This window comes from Petromyzon marinus, chromosome 19 (genome assembly GCF_048934315.1).
Source record: "Petromyzon marinus isolate PM22_M1 ecotype Great Lakes invasive population chromosome 19, UKy_Petmar_22M1.pri1.0, whole genome shotgun sequence".
NCBI classification, from domain to species: domain Eukaryota; kingdom Metazoa; phylum Chordata; class Hyperoartia; order Petromyzontiformes; family Petromyzontidae; genus Petromyzon; species Petromyzon marinus.
The window spans coordinates 12188338-12212226 of NC_133685.1; the positions used below are offsets into that span (position 1 = coordinate 12188338).

Sequence of the window (23889 nt, forward strand, 5' to 3'; positions counted from 1 at the left end):
AGTCCTGGAGTTCTTGGGCTTACGTAAAACGTATTACTTCACGATCAAACTCTATTTGACAAAACATTAAATCATGGAATGCATTGGGATGTACTTCCTTCTATACATGTATAAATCTAACTGGAAAAACTGTGCGGCAATCATTAAGATTCCTCTTATATGTTGTTTCATATTATTACAAAAAATGACAAGTCTGTAAACTATGAGGGCTTCTAATGTGAATTTTTATTGATTTTCTTTGCAGCTTGCTATTACATAATGCCTATCCCGAAGATATCATACTCCTCCTCAAGTGATGAGCAAACATCGGCAAAATCAGCAAGTTCTGAGGTGGACTCTCATGAATCCTGGACCCCAAACAAACATGACAGGTGCGCCTTATACTCATCGCAAATGCTCACATCAAGGACATGTTTACTTAAGATAATTATAAGAATCATCGGTACATTTGCTGTCATTAATTTTTCTCTGTAATTTTTACAGCAACCCATACATACAATTCCAGTTCCCTCCAGGGAATGAAGTTATTGGTATACAAATCAAGGGCAAGGAAGAAAAGAATGAGTGGGTTACAAAATTCACAATTTCCTACAGTGTTGATGGAATTGTATGGATTCCACTAAACAAGGTAATACTTTTACAGTCGTCAATGAATCTGAACATGTTAATTGTGCGAGTGTTGTGGAATAACATGTAATTTTACAATCACAGTGCAAGTATGCTGACGGGATATTTTAAACCATCTTCGGAATGACTGCTTTTATTTTTCAGATATTTGACGGCAACTCTGAGGGACACCCGGAAACCATCATTTATTTCAGCCCATCTATCCCATCCAATGCTGCTTATGTCCGTGTTTATCCTATTGAATATCATGAGCACATCAGCTTGCTTGCTCAACTTCTCCAAGCCTGCTACCCTGAGGGTAAATTACCTATTCCTTATTGTTTATGTACTACTTTATTGTCAAACGTACTGCTTGGCATCAACAAGAAAATAACTAACCTTGCATATTTTCCCTTACATCAGCCTCTACATCCGCACCTGTAACTACAAGCAAACCAGAAGTCTCTACTACTACTCCGAAACAAACCACTAAAACAAAAGTTTACACTACTCCAGCAGAAACCACGACCACAAAGGTTTACACAACTGTCAAGACTCAGTCAACTACACGTAAGGCTTTTATACTCATTCTAAGTCCTCGAGTTCTTGGGCTTACGTAAAACGTATTACTTCACGATCAAACTCTATTTGACAAAACATTAAATCATGGAATGCATTGGGATGTACTTCCTTCTATACATGTATAAATCTAACTGGAAAAACTGTGCGGCAATCATTAAGATTCCTCTTATATGTTGTTTCATATTATTACAAAAAATGACAAGTCTGTAAACTATGAGGGCTTCTAATGTGAATTTTTATTGATTTTCTTTGCAGCTTGCTATTACATAATGCCTATCCCGAAGATAACATACTCCTCCTCAAGTGATGAGCAAACATCGGCAAAATCAGCAAGTTCTGAGGTGGACTCTCATGAATCCTGGACCCCAAACAAACATGACAGGTGCGCCTTATACTCATCGCAAATGCTCACATCAAGGACATGTTTACTTAAGATAATTATAAGAATCATCGGTACATTTGCTGTCATTAATTTTTCTCTGTAATTTTTACAGCAACCCATACATACAATTCCAATTCCCTCCGGGGAATGAAGTTATTGGTATACAAATCAAGGGCAAGGAAGAAAAGAATGAGTGGGTTACAAAATTCACAATTTCCTACAGTGTTGATGGAATTGTATGGATTCCACTAAACAAGGTAATACTTTTACAGTCGTCAATGAATCTGAACATGTTAATTGTGCGAGTGTTGTGGAACAACATGTAACTTTACAATCACAATGCAATGCAAACCATCTTCGTAATGACTGCTTTTATTTTTCAGATATTTGACGGCAACTCTGAGGGACACCCGGAAACCATCATTTATTTCAGCCCATCTATCCCATCCAATGCTGCTTATGTCCGTGTTTATCCTATTGAATATCATGAGCACATCAGCTTGCTTGCTCAACTTCTCCAAGCCTGCTACCCTGAGGGTAAATTACCTATTCCTTATTGTTTATGTACTACTTTATTGTCAAACGTACTGCTTGGCATCAACAAGAAAATAACTAACCTTGCATATTTTCCCTTACATCAGCCTCTACATCCGCACCTGTAACTACAAGCAAACCAGAAGTCTCTACTACTACTCCGAAAGAAACCACTAAAACAAAGGTTTACACTACTCCAGCAGAAACCACGACCACAAAGGTTTACACAACTGTCAAGACTCAGTCAACTACACGTAAGGCTTTTATACTCATTCTAAGTCCTGGAGTTCTTGGGCTTACGTAAAACGTATTACTTCACGATCAAACTCTATTTGACAAAACATTAAATCATGGAATGCATTGGGATGTACTTCCTTCTATACATGTATAAATCTAACTGGAAAAACTGTGCGGCAATCATTAAGATTCCTCTTATATGTTGTTTCATATTATTACAAAAAATGACAAGTCTGTAAACTATGAGGGCTTCTAATGTGAATTTTTATTGATTTTCTTTGCAGCTTGCTATTACATAATGCCTATCCCGAAGATATCATACTCCTCCTCAAGTGATGAGCAAACATCGGCAAAATCAGCAAGTTCTGAGGTGGACTCTCATGAATCCTGGACCCCAAACAAACATGACAGGTGCGCCTTATACTCATCGCAAATGCTCACATCAAGGACATGTTTACTTAAGATAATTATAATAATCATCGGTACATTTGCTGTCATTAATTTTTCTCTGTAATTTTTACAGCAACCCATACATACAATTCCAGTTCTCTCCGGGGAATGAAGTTATTGGTATACAAATCAAGGGCAAGGAAGAAAAGAATGAGTGGGTTACAAAATTCACAATTTCCTACAGTGTTGATGGAATTGTATGGATTCCACTAAACAAGGTAATACTTTTACAGTCGTCAATGAATCTGAACATGTTAATTGTGCGAGTGTTGTGGAACAACATGTAACTTTACAATCACAATGCAATGCAAACCATCTTCGTAATGACTGCTTTTATTTTTCAGATATTTGACGGCAACTCTGAGGGACACCCGGAAACCATCATTTATTTCAGCCCATCTATCCCATCCAATGCTGCTTATGTCCGTGTTTATCCTATTGAATATCATGAGCACATCAGCTTGCTTGCTCAACTTCTCCAAGCCTGCTACCCTGAGGGTAAATTACCTATTCCTTATTGTTTATGTACTACTTTATTGTCAAACGTACTGCTTGGCATCAACAAGAAAATAACTAACCTTGCATATTTTCCCTTACATCAGCCTCTACATCCGCACCTGTAACTACAAGCAAACCAGAAGTCTCTACTACTACTCCGAAAGAAACCACTAAAACAAAAGTTTACACTACTCCAGCAGAAACCACGACCACAAAGGTTTACACAACTGTCAAGACTCAGTCAACTACACGTAAGGCTTTTATACTCATTCTAAGTCCTGGAGTTCTTGGGCTTACGTAAAACGTATTACTTCACGATCAAACTCTATTTGACAAAACATTAAATCATGGAATGCATTGGGATGTACTTCCTTCTATACATGTATAAATCTAACTGGAAAAACTGTGCGGCAATCATTAAGATTCCTCTTATATGTTGTTTCATATTATTACAAAAAATGACAAGTCTGTAAACTATGAGGGCTTCTAATGTGAATTTTTATTGATTTTCTTTGCAGCTTGCTATTACATAATGCCTATCCCGAAGATATCATACTCCTCCTCAAGTGATGAGCAAACATCGGCAAAATCAGCAAGTTCTGAGGTGGACTCTCATGAATCCTGGACCCCAAACAAACATGACAGGTGCGCCTTATACTCATCGCAAATGCTCACATCAAGGACATGTTTACTTAAGATAATTATAATAATCATCGGTACATTTGCTGTCATTAATTTTTCTCTGTAATTTTTACAGCAACCCATACATACAATTCCAGTTCTCTCCGGGGAATGAAGTTATTGGTATACAAATCAAGGGCAAGGAAGAAAAGAACGAGTGGGTTACAAAATTCACAATTTCCTACAGTGTTGATGGAATTGTATGGATTCCACTAAACAAGGTAATACTTTTACAGTCGTCAATGAATCTGAACATGTTAATTGTGCGAGTGTTGTGGAACAACATGTAACTTTACAATCACAATGCAATGCAAACCATCTTCGTAATGACTGCTTTTATTTTTCAGATATTTGACGGCAACTCTGAGGGACACCCGGAAACCATCATTTATTTCAGTCCATCTATCCCATCCAATGCTGCTTATGTCCGTGTTTATCCTATTGAATATCATGAGCACATCAGCTTGCTTGCTCAACTTCTCCAAGCCTGCTACCCTGAGGGTAAATTACCTATTCCTTATTGTTTATGTACTACTTTATTGTCAAACGTACTGCTTGGCATCAACAAGAAAATAACTAACCTTGCATATTTTCCCTTACATCAGCCTCTACATCCGCACCTGTAACTACAAGCAAACCAGAAGTCTCTACTACTACTCCGAAACAAACCACTAAAACAAAAGTTTACACTACTCCAGCAGAAACCACGACCACAAAGGTTTACACAACTGTCAAGACTCAGTCAACTACACGTAAGGCTTTTATACTCATTCTAAGTCCTGGAGTTCTTGGGCTTACGTAAAACGTATTACTTCACAATCAAACTCTATTTGACAAAACATTAAATCATGGAATGCATTGGGATGTACTTCCTTCTATACATGTATAAATCTAACTGGAAAAACTGTGCGGCAATCATTAAGATTCCTCTTATATGTTGTTTCATATTATTACAAAAAATGACAAGTCTGTAAACTATGAGGGCTTCTAATGTGAATTTTTATTGATTTTCTTTGCAGCTTGCTATTACATAATGCCTATCCCGAAGATATCATACTCCTCCTCAAGTGATGAGCAAACATCGGCAAAATCAGCAAGTTCTGAGGTGGACTCTCATGAATCCTGGACCCCAAACAAACATGACAGGTGCGCCTTATACTCATCGCAAATGCTCACATCAAGGGCATGTTTACTTAAGATAATTATAAGAATCATCGGTACATTTGCTGTCATTAATTTTTCTCTGTAATTTTTACAGCAACCCATACATACAATTCCAGTTCCCTCCAGGGAATGAAGTTATTGGTATACAAATCAAGGGCAAGGAAGAAAAGAATGAGTGGGTTACAAAATTCACAATTTCCTACAGTGTTGATGGAATTGTATGGATTCCACTAAACAAGGTAATACTTTTACAGTCGTCAATGAATCTGAACATGTTAATTGTGCGAGTGTTGTGGAATAACATGTAATTTTACAATCGCAATGCAAGTATGCTGATGGGATATTTTAAACCATCTTCGTAATCACTGCTTTTATTTTTCAGATATTTGACGGCAACTCTGAGGGACACCCGGAAACCATCATTTATTTCAGCCCATCTATCCCATCCAATGCTGCTTATGTCCGTGTTTATCCTATTGAATATCATGAGCACATCAGCTTGCTTGCTCAACTTCTCCAAGCCTGCTACCCTGAGGGTAAATTACCTATTCCTTATTGTTTATGTACTACTTTATTGTCAAACGTACTGCTTGGCATCAACAAGAAAATAACTAACCTTGCATATTTTCCCTTACATCAGCCTCTACATCCGCACCTGTAACTACAAGCAAACCAGAAGTCTCTACTACTACTCCGAAACAAACCACTAAAACAAAGGTTTACACTACTCCAGCAGAAACCACGACCACAAAGGTTTACACAACTGTCAAGACTCAGTCAACTACACGTAAGGCTTTTATACTCATTCTAAGTCCTGGAGTTCTTGGGCTTACGTAAAACGTATTACTTCACGATCAAACTCTATTTGACAAAACATTAAATCATGGAATGCATTGGGATGTACTTCCTTCTATACATGTATAAATCTAACTGGAAAAACTGTGCGGCAATCATTAAGATTCCTCTTATATGTTGTTTCATATTATTACAAAAAATGACAAGTCTGTAAACTATGAGGGCTTCTAATGTGAATTTTTATTGATTTTCTTTGCAGCTTGCTATTACATAATGCCTATCCCGAAGATATCATACTCCTCCTCAAGTGATGAGCAAACATCGGCAAAATCAGCAAGTTCTGAGGTGGACTCTCATGAATCCTGGACCCCAAACAAACATGACAGGTGCGCCTTATACTCATCGCAAATGCTCACATCAAGGGCATGTTTACTTAAGATAATTATAAGAATCATCGGTACATTTGCTGTCATTAATTTTTCTCTGTAATTTTTACAGCAACCCATACATACAATTCCAGTTCCCTCCAGGGAATGAAGTTATTGGTATACAAATCAAGGGCAAGGAAGAAAAGAATGAGTGGGTTACAAAATTCACAATTTCCTACAGTGTTGATGGAATTGTATGGATTCCACTAAACAAGGTAATACTTTTACAGTCGTCAATGAATCTGAACATGTTAATTGTGCGAGTGTTGTGGAATAACATGTAATTTTACAATCGCAATGCAAGTATGCTGATGGGATATTTTAAACCATCTTCGTAATCACTGCTTTTATTTTTCAGATATTTGACGGCAACTCTGAGGGACACCCGGAAACCATCATTTATTTCAGCCCATCTATCCCATCCAATGCTGCTTATGTCCGTGTTTATCCTATTGAATATCATGAGCACATCAGCTTGCTTGCTCAACTTCTCCAAGCCTGCTACCCTGAGGGTAAATTACCTATTCCTTATTGTTTATGTACTACTTTATTGTCAAACGTACTGCTTGGCATCAACAAGAAAATAACTAACCTTGCATATTTTCCCTTACATCAGCCTCTACATCCGCACCTGTAACTACAAGCAAACCAGAAGTCTCTACTACTACTCCGAAACAAACCACTAAAACAAAGGTTTACACTACTCCAGCAGAAACCACGACCACAAAGGTTTACACAACTGTCAAGACTCAGTCAACTACACGTAAGGCTTTTATACTCATTCTAAGTCCTGGAGTTCTTGGGCTTACGTAAAACGTATTACTTCACGATCAAACTCTATTTGACAAAACATTAAATCATGGAATGCATTGGGATGTACTTCCTTCTATACATGTATAAATCTAACTGGAAAAACTGTGCGGCAATCATTAAGATTCCTCTTATATGTTGTTTCATATTATTACAAAAAATGACAAGTCTGTAAACTATGAGGGCTTCTAATGTGAATTTTTATTGATTTTCTTTGCAGCTTGCTATTACATAATGCCTATCCCGAAGATATCATACTCCTCCTCAAGTGATGAGCAAACATCGGCAAAATCAGCAAGTTCTGAGGTGGACTCTCATGAATCCTGGACCCCAAACAAACATGACAGGTGCGCCTTATACTCATCGCAAATGCTCACATCAAGGGCATGTTTACTTAAGATAATTATAAGAATCATCGGTACATTTGCTGTCATTAATTTTTCTCTGTAATTTTTACAGCAACCCATACATACAATTCCAGTTCCCTCCAGGGAATGAAGTTATTGGTATACAAATCAAGGGCAAGGAAGAAAAGAATGAGTGGGTTACAAAATTCACAATTTCCTACAGTGTTGATGGAATTGTATGGATTCCACTAAACAAGGTAATACTTTTACAGTCGTCAATGAATCTGAACATGTTAATTGTGCGAGTGTTGTGGAATAACATGTAATTTTACAATCGCAATGCAAGTATGCTGATGGGATATTTTAAACCATCTTCGTAATCACTGCTTTTATTTTTCAGATATTTGACGGCAACTCTGAGGGACACCCGGAAACCATCATTTATTTCAGCCCATCTATCCCATCCAATGCTGCTTATGTCCGTGTTTATCCTATTGAATATCATGAGCACATCAGCTTGCTTGCTCAACTTCTCCAAGCCTGCTACCCTGAGGGTAAATTACCTATTCCTTATTGTTTATGTACTACTTTATTGTCAAACGTACTGCTTGGCATCAACAAGAAAATAACTAACCTTGCATATTTTCCCTTACATCAGCCTCTACATCCGCACCTGTAACTACAAGCAAACCAGAAGTCTCTACTACTACTCCGAAACAAACCACTAAAACAAAGGTTTACACTACTCCAGCAGAAACCACGACCACAAAGGTTTACACAACTGTCAAGACTCAGTCAACTACACGTAAGGCTTTTATACTCATTCTAAGTCCTGGAGTTCTTGGGCTTACGTAAAACGTATTACTTCACGATCAAACTCTATTTGACAAAACATTAAATCATGGAATGCATTGGGATGTACTTCCTTCTATACATGTATAAATCTAACTGGAAAAACTGTGCGGCAATCATTAAGATTCCTCTTATATGTTGTTTCATATTATTACAAAAAATGACAAGTCTGTAAACTATGAGGGCTTCTAATGTGAATTTTTATTGATTTTCCTTGCAGCTTGCTATTACATAATGCCTATCCCGAAGATATCATACTCCTCCTCAAGTGATGAGCAAACATCGGCAAAATCAGCAAGTTCTGAGGTGGACTCTCATGAATCCTGGACCCCAAACAAACATGACAGGTGCGCCTTATACTCATCGCAAATGCTCACATCAAGGACATGTTTACTTAAGATAATTATAAGAATCATCGGTACATTTGCTGTCATTAATTTTTCTCTGTAATTTTTACAGCAACCCATACATACAATTCCAATTCCCTCCGGGGAATGAAGTTATTGGTATACAAATCAAGGGCAAGGAAGAAAAGAATGAGTGGGTTACAAAATTCACAATTTCCTACAGTGTTGATGGAATTGTATGGATTCCACTAAACAAGGTAATACTTTTACAGTCGTCAATGAATCTGAACATGTTAATTGTGCGAGTGTTGTGGAACAACATGTAACTTTACAATCACAATGCAATGCAAACCATCTTCGTAATGACTGCTTTTATTTTTCAGATATTTGACGGCAACTCTGAGGGACACCCGGAAACCATCATTTATTTCAGCCCATCTATCCCATCCAATGCTGCTTATGTCCGTGTTTATCCTATTGAATATCATGAGCACATCAGCTTGCTTGCTCAACTTCTCCAAGCCTGCTACCCTGAGGGTAAATTACCTATTCCTTATTGTTTATGTACTACTTTATTGTCAAACGTACTGCTTGGCATCAACAAGAAAATAACTAACCTTGCATATTTTCCCTTACATCAGCCTCTACATCCGCACCTGTAACTACAAGCAAACCAGAAGTCTCTACTACTACTCCGAAAGAAACCACTAAAACAAAGGTTTACACTACTCCAGCAGAAACCACGACCACAAAGGTTTACACAACTGTCAAGACTCAGTCAACTACACGTAAGGCTTTTATACTCATTCTAAGTCCTGGAGTTCTTGGGCTTACGTAAAACGTATTACTTCACGATCAAACTCTATTTGACAAAACATTAAATCATGGAATGCATTGGGATGTACTTCCTTCTATACATGTATAAATCTAACTGGAAAAACTGTGCGGCAATCATTAAGATTCCTCTTATATGTTGTTTCATATTATTACAAAAAATGACAAGTCTGTAAACTATGAGGGCTTCTAATGTGAATTTTTATTGATTTTCTTTGCAGCTTGCTATTACATAATGCCTATCCCGAAGATATCATACTCCTCCTCAAGTGATGAGCAAACATCGGCAAAATCAGCAAGTTCTGAGGTGGACTCTCATGAATCCTGGACCCCAAACAAACATGACAGGTGCGCCTTATACTCATCGCAAATGCTCACATCAAGGACATGTTTACTTAAGATAATTATAATAATCATCGGTACATTTGCTGTCATTAATTTTTCTCTGTAATTTTTACAGCAACCCATACATACAATTCCAATTCCCTCCGGGGAATGAAGTTATTGGTATACAAATCAAGGGCAAGGAAGAAAAGAATGAGTGGGTTACAAAATTCACAATTTCCTACAGTGTTGATGGAATTGTATGGATTCCACTAAACAAGGTAATACTTTTACAGTCGTCAATGAATCTGAACATGTTAATTGTGCGAGTGTTGTGGAACAACATGTAACTTTACAATCACAATGCAATGCAAACCATCTTCGTAATGACTGCTTTTATTTTTCAGATATTTGACGGCAACTCTGAGGGACACCCGGAAACCATCATTTATTTCAGCCCATCTATCCCATCCAATGCTGCTTATGTCCGTGTTTATCCTATTGAATATCATGAGCACATCAGCTTGCTTGCTCAACTTCTCCAAGCCTGCTACCCTGAGGGTAAATTACCTATTCCTTATTGTTTATGTACTACTTTATTGTCAAACGTACTGCTTGGCATCAACAAGAAAATAACTAACCTTGCATATTTTCCCTTACATCAGCCTCTACATCCGCACCTGTAACTACAAGCAAACCAGAAGTCTCTACTACTACTCCGAAAGAAACCACTAAAACAAAAGTTTACACTACTCCAGCAGAAACCACGACCACAAAGGTTTACACAACTGTCAAGACTCAGTCAACTACACGTAAGGCTTTTATACTCATTCTAAGTCCTGGAGTTCTTGGGCTTACGTAAAATGTATTACTTCACGATCAAACTCTATTTGACAAAACATTAAATCATGGAATGCATTGGGATGTACTTCCTTCTATACATGTATAAATCTAACTGGAAAAACTGTGCGGCAATCATTAAGATTCCTCTTATATGTTGTTTCATATTATTACAAAAAATGACAAGTCTGTAAACTATGAGGGCTTCTAATGTGAATTTTTATTGATTTTCTTTGCAGCTTGCTATTACATAATGCCTATCCCGAAGATATCATACTCCTCCTCAAGTGATGAGCAAACATCGGCAAAATCAGCAAGTTCTGAGGTGGACTCTCATGAATCCTGGACCCCAAACAAACATGACAGGTGCGCCTTATACTCATCGCAAATGCTCACATCAAGGACATGTTTACTTAAGATAATTATAATAATCATCGGTACATTTGCTGTCATTAATTTTTCTCTGTAATTTTTACAGCAACCCATACATACAATTCCAGTTCTCTCCGGGGAATGAAGTTATTGGTATACAAATCAAGGGCAAGGAAGAAAAGAATGAGTGGGTTACAAAATTCACAATTTCCTACAGTGTTGATGGAATTGTATGGATTCCACTAAACAAGGTAATACTTTTACAGTCGTCAATGAATCTGAACATGTTAATTGTGCGAGTGTTGTGGAACAACATGTAACTTTACAATCACAATGCAATGCAAACCATCTTCGTAATGACTGCTTTTATTTTTCAGATATTTGACGGCAACTCTGAGGGACACCCGGAAACCATCATTTATTTCAGCCCATCTATCCCATCCAATGCTGCTTATGTCCGTGTTTATCCTATTGAATATCATGAGCACATCAGCTTGCTTGCTCAACTTCTCCAAGCCTGCTACCCTGAGGGTAAATTACCTATTCCTTATTGTTTATGTACTACTTTATTGTCAAACGTACTGCTTGGCATCAACAAGAAAATAACTAACCTTGCATATTTTCCCTTACATCAGCCTCTACATCCGCACCTGTAACTACAAGCAAACCAGAAGTCTCTACTACTACTCCGAAACAAACCACTAAAACAAAAGTTTACACTACTCCAGCAGAAACCACGACCACAAAGGTTTACACAACTGTCAAGACTCAGTCAACTACACGTAAGGCTTTTATACTCATTCTAAGTCCTGGAGTTCTTGGGCTTACGTAAAACGTATTACTTCACAATCAAACTCTATTTGACAAAACATTAAATCATGGAATGCATTGGGATGTACTTCCTTCTATACATGTATAAATCTAACTGGAAAAACTGTGCGGCAATCATTAAGATTCCTCTTATATGTTGTTTCATATTATTACAAAAAATGACAAGTCTGTAAACTATGAGGGCTTCTAATGTGAATTTTTATTGATTTTCTTTGCAGCTTGCTATTACATAATGCCTATCCCGAAGATATCATACTCCTCCTCAAGTGATGAGCAAACATCGGCAAAATCAGCAAGTTCTGAGGTGGACTCTCATGAATCCTGGACCCCAAACAAACATGACAGGTGCGCCTTATACTCATCGCAAATGCTCACATCAAGGGCATGTTTACTTAAGATAATTATAAGAATCATCGGTACATTTGCTGTCATTAATTTTTCTCTGTAATTTTTACAGCAACCCATACATACAATTCCAGTTCCCTCCAGGGAATGAAGTTATTGGTATACAAATCAAGGGCAAGGAAGAAAAGAATGAGTGGGTTACAAAATTCACAATTTCCTACAGTGTTGATGGAATTGTATGGATTCCACTAAACAAGGTAATACTTTTACAGTCGTCAATGAATCTGAACATGTTAATTGTGCGAGTGTTGTGGAATAACATGTAATTTTACAATCGCAATGCAAGTATGCTGATGGGATATTTTAAACCATCTTCGTAATCACTGCTTTTATTTTTCAGATATTTGACGGCAACTCTGAGGGACACCCGGAAACCATCATTTATTTCAGCCCATCTATCCCATCCAATGCTGCTTATGTCCGTGTTTATCCTATTGAATATCATGAGCACATCAGCTTGCTTGCTCAACTTCTCCAAGCCTGCTACCCTGAGGGTAAATTACCTATTCCTTATTGTTTATGTACTACTTTATTGTCAAACGTACTGCTTGGCATCAACAAGAAAATAACTAACCTTGCATATTTTCCCTTACATCAGCCTCTACATCCGCACCTGTAACTACAAGCAAACCAGAAGTCTCTACTACTACTCCGAAACAAACCACTAAAACAAAGGTTTACACTACTCCAGCAGAAACCACGACCACAAAGGTTTACACAACTGTCAAGACTCAATCAACTACACGTAAGGCTTTTATACTCATTCTAAGTCCTGGAGTTCTTGGGCTTACGTAAAACGTATTACTTCACGATCAAACTCTATTTGACAAAACATTAAATCATGGAATGCATTGGGATGTACTTCCTTCTATACATGTATAAATCTAACTGGAAAAACTGTGCGGCAATCATTAAGATTCCTCTTATATGTTGTTTCATATTATTACAAAAAATGACAAGTCTGTAAACTATGAGGGCTTCTAATGTGAATTTTTATTGATTTTCTTTGCAGCTTGCTATTACATAATGCCTATCCCGAAGATATCATACTCCTCCTCAAGTGATGAGCAAACATCGGCAAAATCAGCAAGTTCTGAGGTGGACTCTCATGAATCCTGGACCCCAAACAAACATGACAGGTGCGCCTTATACTCATCGCAAATGCTCACATCAAGGACATGTTTACTTAAGATAATTATAAGAATCATCGGTACATTTGCTGTCATTAATTTTTCTCTGTAATTTTTACAGCAACCCATACATACAATTCCAGTTCCCTCCGGGGAATGAAGTTATTGGTATACAAATCAAGGGCAAGGAAGAAAAGAATGAGTGGGTTACAAAATTCACAATTTCCTACAGTGTTGATGGAATTGTATGGATTCCACTAAACAAGGTAATACTTTTACAGTCGTCAATGAATCTGAACATGTTAATTGTGCGAGTGTTGTGGAACAACATGTAACTTTACAATCACAATGCAATGCAAACCATCTTCGTAATGACTGCTTTTATTTTTCAGATATTTGACGGCAACTCTGAGGGACACCCAGAAACCATCATTTACTTCAGCCCATCTATCCCATCCAATGCTGCTTATGTCCGTGTTTATCCTATTGAATATCATGAGCACATCAGCTTGCTTGCTCAACTTCTCCAAGCCTGCTACCCTGAGGGTAAATTACCTATTCCTTATTGTTTATGTACTACTTTATTGTCAAACGTACTGCTTGGCATCAACAAGAAAATAACTAACCTTGCATATTTTCCCTTACATCAGCCTCTACATCCGCACCTGTAACTACAAGCAAACCAGAAGTCTCTACTACTACTCCGAAACAAACCACTAAAACAAAGGTTTACACTACTCCAGCAGAAACCACGACCACAAAGGTTTACACAACTGTCAAGACTCAGTCAACTACACGTAAGGCTTTTATACTCATTCTAAGTCCTGGAGTTCTTGGGCTTACGTAAAACGTATTACTTCACGATCAAACTCTATTTGACAAAACATTAAATCATGGAATGCATTGGGATGTACTTCCTTCTATACATGTATAAATCTAACTGGAAAAACTGTGCGGCAATCATTAAGATTCCTCTTATATGTTGTTTCATATTATTACAAAAAATGACAAGTCTGTAAACTATGAGAACTTCTAATGTGAATTTTTATTGATTTTCTTTGCAGCTTGCTATTACATAATGCCTATCCCGAAGATATCATACTCCTCCTCAAGTGATGAGCAAACATCGGCAAAATCAGCAAGTTCTGAGGTGGACTCTCATGAATCCTGGACCCCAAACAAACATGACAGGTGCGCCTTATACTCATCGCAAATGCTCACATCAAGGACATGTTTACTTAAGATAATTATAAGAATCATCAGTACATTTGCTGTCATTAATTTTTCTCTGTAATTTTTACAGCAACCCATACATACAATTCCAGTTCCCTCCGGGGAATGAAGTTATTGGTATACAAATCAAGGGCAAGGAAGAAAAGAATGAGTGGGTTACAAAATTCACAATTTCCTACAGTGTTGATGGAATTGTATGGATTCCACTAAACAAGGTAATACTTTTACAGTCGTCAATGAATCTGAACATGTTAATTGTGCGAGTGTTGTGGAACAACATGTAACTTTACAATCACAATGCAAGTATGCTGACGGGATATTTTAAACCATCTTCGTAATCACTGCTTTTATTTTTCAGATATTTGACGGCAACTCTGAGGAACACCCGGAAACCATCATTTATTTCAGCCCATCTATCCCATCCAATGCTGCTTATGTCCGTGTTTATCCTATTGAATATCATGAGCACATCAGCTTGCTTGCTCAACTTCTCCAAGCCTGCTACCCTGTTGGTAAATTACCTATTCCTTATTGTTTATGTACTACTTTATTGTCAAACGTACTGCTTGGCATCAACAAGAAAATAACTAACCTTGCATATTTTCCCTTACATCAGCCTCTACATCCGCACCTGTAACTACAAGCAAACCAGAAGTCTCTACTACTACTCCGAAAGAAACCACTACAACAAAGGTTTACACTACTCCAGCAGAAACCACGACCACAAAGGTTTACACAACTGTCAAGACTCAGTCAACTACACGTAAGGCTTTTATACTCATTCTAAGTCCCGGAGTTCTTGGGCTTACGTAAAAGTATTACTTCACGATCAAACTCTATTTGACAAAACATTAAATCATGGAATGCATTGGGATGTACTTCCTTCTATACATGTATAAATCTAACTGGAAAAACTGTGCGGCAATCATTAAGATTCCTCTTATATGTTGTTTCATATTATTACAAAAAATGACAAGTCTGTAAACTATGAGGGCTTCTAATGTGAATTTTTATTGATTTTCTTTGCAGCTTGCTATTACATAATGCCTATCCCGAAGATATCATACTCCTCCTCAAGTGATGAGCAAACATCGGCAAAATCAGCAAGTTCTGAGGTGGACTCTCATGAATCCTGGACCCCAAACAAACATGACAGGTGCGCCTTATACTCATCGCAAATGCTCACATCAAGGACATGTTTACTTAAGATAATTATAATAATCATCGGTACATTTGCTGTCATTAATTTTTCTCTGTAATTTTTACAGCAACCCATACATACAATTCCAGTTCCCTCCGGGGAATGAAGTTATTGGTATACAAATCAAGGGCAAGGAAGAAAAGAATGAGTGGGTTACAAAATTCACAATTTCCTACAGTGTTGATGGAATTGTATGGATTCCACTAAACAAGGTAATACTTTTACAGTCGTCAATGAATCTGAACATGTTAATTGTGCGAGTGTTGTGGAATAACATGTAATTTTACAATCACAGTGCAAGTATGCTGACGGGATATTTTAAACCATCTTCGGAATGACTGCTTTTATTTTTCAGATATTTGACGGCAACTCTGAGGGACACCCGGAAACCATCATTTATTTCAGCCCATCTATCCCATCCAATGCTGCTTATGTCCGTGTTTATCCTATTGAATATCATGAGCACATCAGCTTGCTTGCTCAACTTCTCCAAGCCTGCTACCCTGAGGGTAAATTACCTATTCCTTATTGTTTATGTACTACTTTATTGTCAAACGTACTGCTTGGCATCAACAAGAAAATAACTAACCTTGCATATTTTCCCTTACATCAGCCTCTACATCCGCACCTGTAACTACAAGCAAACCAGAAGTCTCTACTACTACTCCGAAACAAACCACTAAAACAAAAGTTTACACTACTCCAGCAGAAACCACGACCACAAAGGTTTACACAACTGTCAAGACTCAGTCAACTACACGTAAGGCTTTTATACTCATTCTAAGTCCTCGAGTTCTTGGGCTTACGTAAAACGTATTACTTCACGATAAAACTCTATTTGACAAAACATTAAATCATGGAATGCATTGGGATGTACTTCCTTCTATACATGTATAAATCTAACTGGAAAAACTGTGCGGCAATCATTAAGATTCCTCTTATATGTTGTTTCATATTATTACAAAAAATGACAAGTCTGTAAACTATGAGGGCTTCTAATGTGAATTTTTATTGATTTTCTTTGCAGCTTGCTATTACATAATGCCTATCCCGAAGATATCATACTCCTCCTCAAGTGATGAGCAAACATCGGCAAAATCAGCAAGTTCTGAGGTGGACTCTCATGAATCCTGGACCCCAAACAAACATGACAGGTGCGCCTTATACTCATCGCAAATGCTCACATCAAGGACATGTTTACTTAAGATAATTATAAGAATCATCGGTACATTTGCTGTCATTAATTTTTCTCTGTAATTTTTACAGCAACCCATACATACAATTCCAGTTCTCTCCGGGGAATGAAGTTATTGGTATACAAATCAAGGGCAAGGAAGAAAAGAATGAGTGGGTTACAAAATTCACAATTTCCTACAGTGTTGATGGAATTGTATGGATTCCACTAAACAAGGTAATACTTTTACAGTCGTCAATGAATCTGAACATGTTAATTGTGCGAGTGTTGTGGAATAACATGTAATTTTACAATCACAGTGCAAGTATGCTGACGGGATATTTTAAACCATCTTCGTAATGACTGCTTTTATTTTTCAGATATTTGACGGCAACTCTGAGGGACACCCGGAAACCATCATTTATTTCAGCCCATCTATCCCATCCAATGCTGCTTATGTCCGTGTTTATCCTATTGAATATCATGAGCACATCAGCTTGCTTGCTCAACTTCTCCAAGCCTGCTACCCTGAGGGTAAATTACCTATTCCTTATTGTTTATGTACTACTTTATTGTCAAACGTACTGCTTGGCATCAACAAGAAAATAACTAACCTTGCATATTTTCCCTTACATCAGCCTCTACATCCGCACCTGTAACTACAAGCAAACCAGAAGTCTCTACTACTACTCCGAAAGAAACCACTAAGACAAAGGTTTACACTACTCCAGCAGAAACCACGACCACAAAGGTTTACACAACTGTCAAGACTCAGTCAACTACACGTAAGGCTTTTATACTCATTCTAAGTCCTGGAGTTCTTGGGCTTACGTAAAAGTATTACTTCACGATCAAACTCTATTTGACAAAACATTAAATCATGGAATGCATTGGGATGTACTTCCTTCTATACATGTATAAATCTAACTGGAAAAACTGTGCGGCAATCATTAAGATTCCTCTTATATGTTGTTTCATATTATTACAAAAAATTACAAGTCTGTAAACTATGAGGGCTTCTAATGTGAATTTTTATTGATTTTCTTTGCAGCTTGCTATTACATAATGCCTATCCCGAAGATATCATACTCCTCCTCAAGTGATGAGCAAACATCGGCAAAATCAGCAAGTTCTGAGGTGGACTCTCATGAATCCTGGACCCCAAACAAACATGACAGGTGCGTCTTATACTCATCACAAATGCTCACATCAAGGACATGTTTACTTAAGATAATTATAAGAATCATCGGTACATTTGCTGTCATTAATTTTTCTCTGTAATTTTTACAGCAACCCATACATACAATTCCAGTTCCCTCCAGGGAATGAAGTTATTGGTATACAAATCAAGGGCAAGGAAGAAAAGAATGAGTGGGTTACAAAATTCACAATTTCCTACAGTGTTGATGGAATTGTATGGATTCCACTAAACAAGGTAATACTTTTACAGTCGTCAATGAATCTGAACATGTTAATTGTGCGAGTGTTGTGGAATAACATGTAATTTTACAATCGCAATGCAAGTATGCTGATGGGATATTTTAAACCATCTTCGTAATCACTGCTTTTATTTTTCAGATATTTGACGGCAACTCTGAGGGACACCCGGAAACCATCATTTACTTCAGCCCATCTATCCCATCCAATGCTGCTTATGTCCGTGTTTATCCTATTGAATATCATGAGCACATCAGCTTGCTTGCTCAACTTCTCCAAGCCTGCTACCCTGAGGGTAAATTACCTATTCCTTATTGTTTATGTACTACTTTATTGTCAAACGTACTGCTTGGCATCAACAAGAAAATAACTAACCTTGCATATTTTCCCTTACATCAGCCTCTACATCCGCACCTGTAACTACAAGCAAACCAGAAGTCTCTACTACTACTCCGAAACAAACCACTAAAACAAAGGTTTACACTACTCCAGCAGAAACCACGACCACAAAGGTTTACACAACTGTCAAGACTCAGTCAACTACACGTAAGGCTTTTATACTCATTCTAAGTCCTGGAGTTCTTGGGCTTACGTAAAACGTATTACTTCACGATCAAACTCTATTTGACAAAACATTAAATCATGGAATGCATTGGGATGTACTTCCTTCTATACATGTATAAATCTAACTGGAAAAACTGTGCGGCAATCATTAAGATTCCTCTTATATGTTGTTTCGTATTATTACAAAAAATGACAAGTCTGTAAACTATGAGAACTTCTAATGTGAATTTTTATTGATTTTCTTTGCAGCTTGCTATTACATAATGCCTATCCCGAAGATATCATACTCCTCCTCAAGTGATGAGCAAACATCGGCAAAATCAGCAAGTTCTGAGGTGGACTCTCATGAATCCTGGACCCCAAACAAACATGACAGGTGCGCCTTATACTCATCACAAATGCTCACATCAAGGACATGTTTACTTAAGATAATTATAAGAATCATCGGTACATTTGCTGTCATTAATTTTTCTCTGTAATTTTTACAGCAACCCATACATACAATTCCAGTTCCCTCCGGGGAATGAAGTTATTGGTATACAAATCAAGGGCAAGGAAGAAAAGAATGAGTGGGTTACAAAATTCACAATTTCCTACAGTGTTGATGGGATTGTATGGATTCCACTAAACAAGGTAATACTTTTACAGTCGTCAATGAATCTGAACATGTTAATTGTGCGAGTGTTGTGGAATAACATGTAATTTTACAATCACAGTGCAAGTATGCTGACGGGATATTTTAAACCATCTTCATAATGACTGCTTTTATTTTTCAGATATTTGACGGCAACTCTGAGGGACACCCGGAAACCATCATTTATTTCAGCCCATCTATCCCATCCAATGCTGCTTATGTCCGTGTTTATCCTATTGAATATCATGAGCACATCAGCTTGCTTGCTCAACTTCTCCAAGCCTGCTACCCTGAGGGTAAATTACCTATTCCTTATTTTTTATGTACTACTTTATTGTCAAACGTACTGCTTGGCATCAACAAGAAAATAACTAACCTTGCATATTTTCCCTTACATCAGCCTCTACATCCGCACCTGTAACTACAAGCAAACCAGAAGTCTCTACTACTACTCCGAAAGAAACCACTAAAACAAAGGTTTACACTACTCCAGCAGAAACCACGACCACAAAGGTTTACACAACTGTCAAGACTCAGTCAACTACACGTAAGGCGTTTATACTCATTCTAAGTCCTCGAGTTCTTGGGCTTACGTAAAACGTATTACTTCACGATCAAACTCTATTTGACAAAACATTAAATCATGGAATGCATTGGGATGTACTTCCTTCTATACATGTATAAATCTAACTGGAAAAACTGTGCGGCAATCATTAAGATTCCTCTTATATGTTGTTTCATATTATTACAAAAAATGACAAGTCTGTAAACTATGAGGGCTTCTAATGTGAATTTTTATTGATTTTCTTTGCAGCTTGCTATTACATAATGCCTATCCCGAAGATATCATACTCCTCCTCAAGTGATGAGCAAACATCGGCAAAATCAGCAAGTTCTGAGGTGGACTCTCATGAATCCTGGACCCCAAACAAACATGACAGGTGCGCCTTATACTCATCACAAATGCCCACATCAAGGACATGTTTACTTAAGATAATTATAAGAATCATCGGTACATTTGCTGTCATTAATTTTTCTCTGTAATTTTTACAGCAACCCATACATACAATTCCAGTTCCCTCCGGGGAATGAAGTTATTGGTATACAAATCAAGGGCAAGGAAGAAAAGAATGAGTGGGTTACAAAATTCACAATTTCCTACAGTGTTGATGGGATTGTATGGATTCCACTAAACAAGGTAATACTTTTACAGTCGTCAATGAATCTGAACATGTTAATTGTGCGAGTGTTGTGGAACAACATGTAACTTTACAATCACAATGCAATGCAAACCATCTTCGTAATGACTGCTTTTATTTTTCAGATATTTGACGGCAACTCTGAGGGACACCCGGAAACCATCATTTATTTCAGCCCATCTATCCCATCCAATGCTGCTTATGTCCGTGTTTATCCTATTGAATATCATGAGCACATCAGCTTGCTTGCTCAACTTCTCCAAGCCTGCTACCCTGAGGGTAAATTACCTATTCCTTATTGTTTATGTACTACTTTATTGTCAAACGTACTGCTTGGCATCAACAAGAAAATAACTAACCTTGCATATTTTCCCTTACATCAGCCTCTACATCCGCACCTGTAACTACAAGCAAACCAGAAGTCTCTACTACTACTCCGAAAGAAACCACTAAAACAAAGGTTTACACTACTCCAGCAGAAACCACGACCACAAAGGTTTACACAACTGTCAAGACTCAGTCAACTACACGTAAGGCTTTTATACTCATTCTAAGTCCTGGAGTTCTTGGGCTTACGTAAACGTATTACTTCACGATCAAACTCTATTTGACAAAACATTAAATCATGGAATGCATTGGGATGTACTTCCTTCTATACATGTATAAATCTAACTGGAAAAACTGTGTGGCAATCATTAAGATTCCTCTTATATGTTGTTTCATATTATTACAAAAAATGACAAGTCTGTAAACTATGAGGGCTTCTAATGTGAATTTTTATTGATTTTCTTTGCAGCTTGCTATTACATAATGCCTATCCCGAAGATATCATACTCCTCCTCAAGTGATGAGCAAACATCGGCAAAATCAGCAAGTTCTGAGGTGGACTCTCATGAATCCTGGACCCCAAACAAACATGACAGGTGCGCCTTATACTCATCGCAAATGCTCACATCAAGGACATGTTTACTTAAGATAATTATAAGAATCATCGGTACATTTGCTGTCATTAATTTTTCTCTGTAATTTTTACAGCAACCCATACATACAATTCCAGTTCCCTCCGGGGAATGAAGTTATTGGTATACAAATCAAGGGCAAGGAAGAAAAGAATGAGTGGGTTACAAAATTCACAATTTCCTACAGTGTTGATGGGATTGTATGGATTCCACTAAACAAGGTAATACTTTTACAGTCGTCAATGAATCTGAACATGTTAATTGTGCGAGTGTTGTGGAACAACATGTAACTTTACAATCACAATGCAATGCAAACCATCTTCGTAATGACTGCTTTTATTTTTCAGATATTTGACGGCAACTCTGAGGGACACCCGGAAACCATCATTTATTTCAGCCCATCTATCCCATCCAATGCTGCTTATGTCCGTGTTTATCCTATTGAATATCATGAGCACATCAGCTTGCTTGCTCAACTTCTCCAAGCCTGCTACCCTGAGGGTAAATTACCTATTCCTTATTGTTTATGTACTACTTTATTGTCAAACGTACTGCTTGGCATCAACAAGAAAATAACTAACCTTGCATATTTTCCCTTACATCAGCCTCTACATCCGCACCTGTAACTACAAGCAAACCAGAAGTCTCTACTACTACTCCGAAAGAAACCACTAAAACAAAGGTTTACACTACTCCAGCAGAAACCACGACCACAAAGGTTTACACAACTGTCAAGACTCAGTCAACTACACGTAAGGCTTTTATACTCATTCTAAGTCCTGGAGTTCTTGGGCTTACGTAAACGTATTACTTCACGATCAAACTCTATTTGACAAAACATTAAATCATGGAATGCATTGGGATGTACTTCCTTCTATACATGTATAAATCTAACTGGAAAAACTGTGTGGCAATCATTAAGATTCCTCTTATATGTTGTTTCATATTATTACAAAAAATGACAAGTCTGTAAACTATGAGGGCTTCTAATGTGAATTTTTATTGATTTTCTTTGCAGCTTGCTATTACATAATGCCTATCCCGAAGATATCATACTCCTCCTCAAGTGATGAGCAAACATCGGCAAAATCAGCAAGTTCTGAGGTGGACTCTCATGAATCCTGGACCCCAAACAAACATGACAGGTGCGCCTTATACTCATCGCAAATGCTCACATCAAGGACATGTTTACTTAAGATAATTATAAGAATCATCGGTACATTTGCTGTCATTAATTTTTCTCTGTAATTTTTACAGCAACCCATACATACAATTCCAGTTCCCTCCGGGGAATGAAGTTATTGGTATACAAATCAAGGGCAAGGAAGAAAAGAATGAGTGGGTTACAAAATTCACAATTTCCTACAGTGTTGATGGGATTGTATGGATTCCACTAAACAAGGTAATACTTTTACAGTCGTCAATGAATCTGAACATGTTAATTGTGCGAGTGTTGTGGAATAACATGTAACTTTACAATCACAATGCAATGCAAACCATCTTCGTAATGACTGCTTTTATTTTTCAGATATTTGACGGCAACTCTGAGGGACACCCGGAAACCATCATTTATTTCAGCCCATCTATCCCATCCAATGCTGCTTATGTCCGTGTTTATCCTATTGAATATCATGAGCACATCAGCTTGCTTGCTCAACTTCTCCAAGCCTGCTACCCTGAGGGTAAATTACCTATTCCTTATTGTTTATGTACTACTTTATTGTCAAACGTACTGCTTGGCATCAACAAGAAAATAACTAACCTTGCATATTTTCCCTTACATCAGCCTCTACATCCGCACCTGTAACTACAAGCAAACCAGAAGTCTCTACTACTACTCCGAAAGAAACCACTAAAACAAAGGTTTACACTACTCCAGCAGAAACCACGACCACAAAGGTTTACACAACTGTCAAGACTCAGTCAACTACACGTAAGGCTTTTATACTCATTCTAAGTCCTGGAATTCTTGGGCTTACGTAAACGTATTACTTCACGATCAAACTCTATTTGACAAAACATTAAATCATGGAATGCAT

General features: G+C 37.5%; 1 protein-coding gene across 3 annotated transcripts in view; it reads right to left on the reverse strand.

The window, feature by feature from the left end:
- Positions 1-23889, reverse strand: part of LOC116943721 (coiled-coil domain-containing protein 89) — an 86125-nt gene that overhangs the window by 32068 nt on the left and 30168 nt on the right. The gene's annotated exons all lie outside the window — the stretch shown is intronic.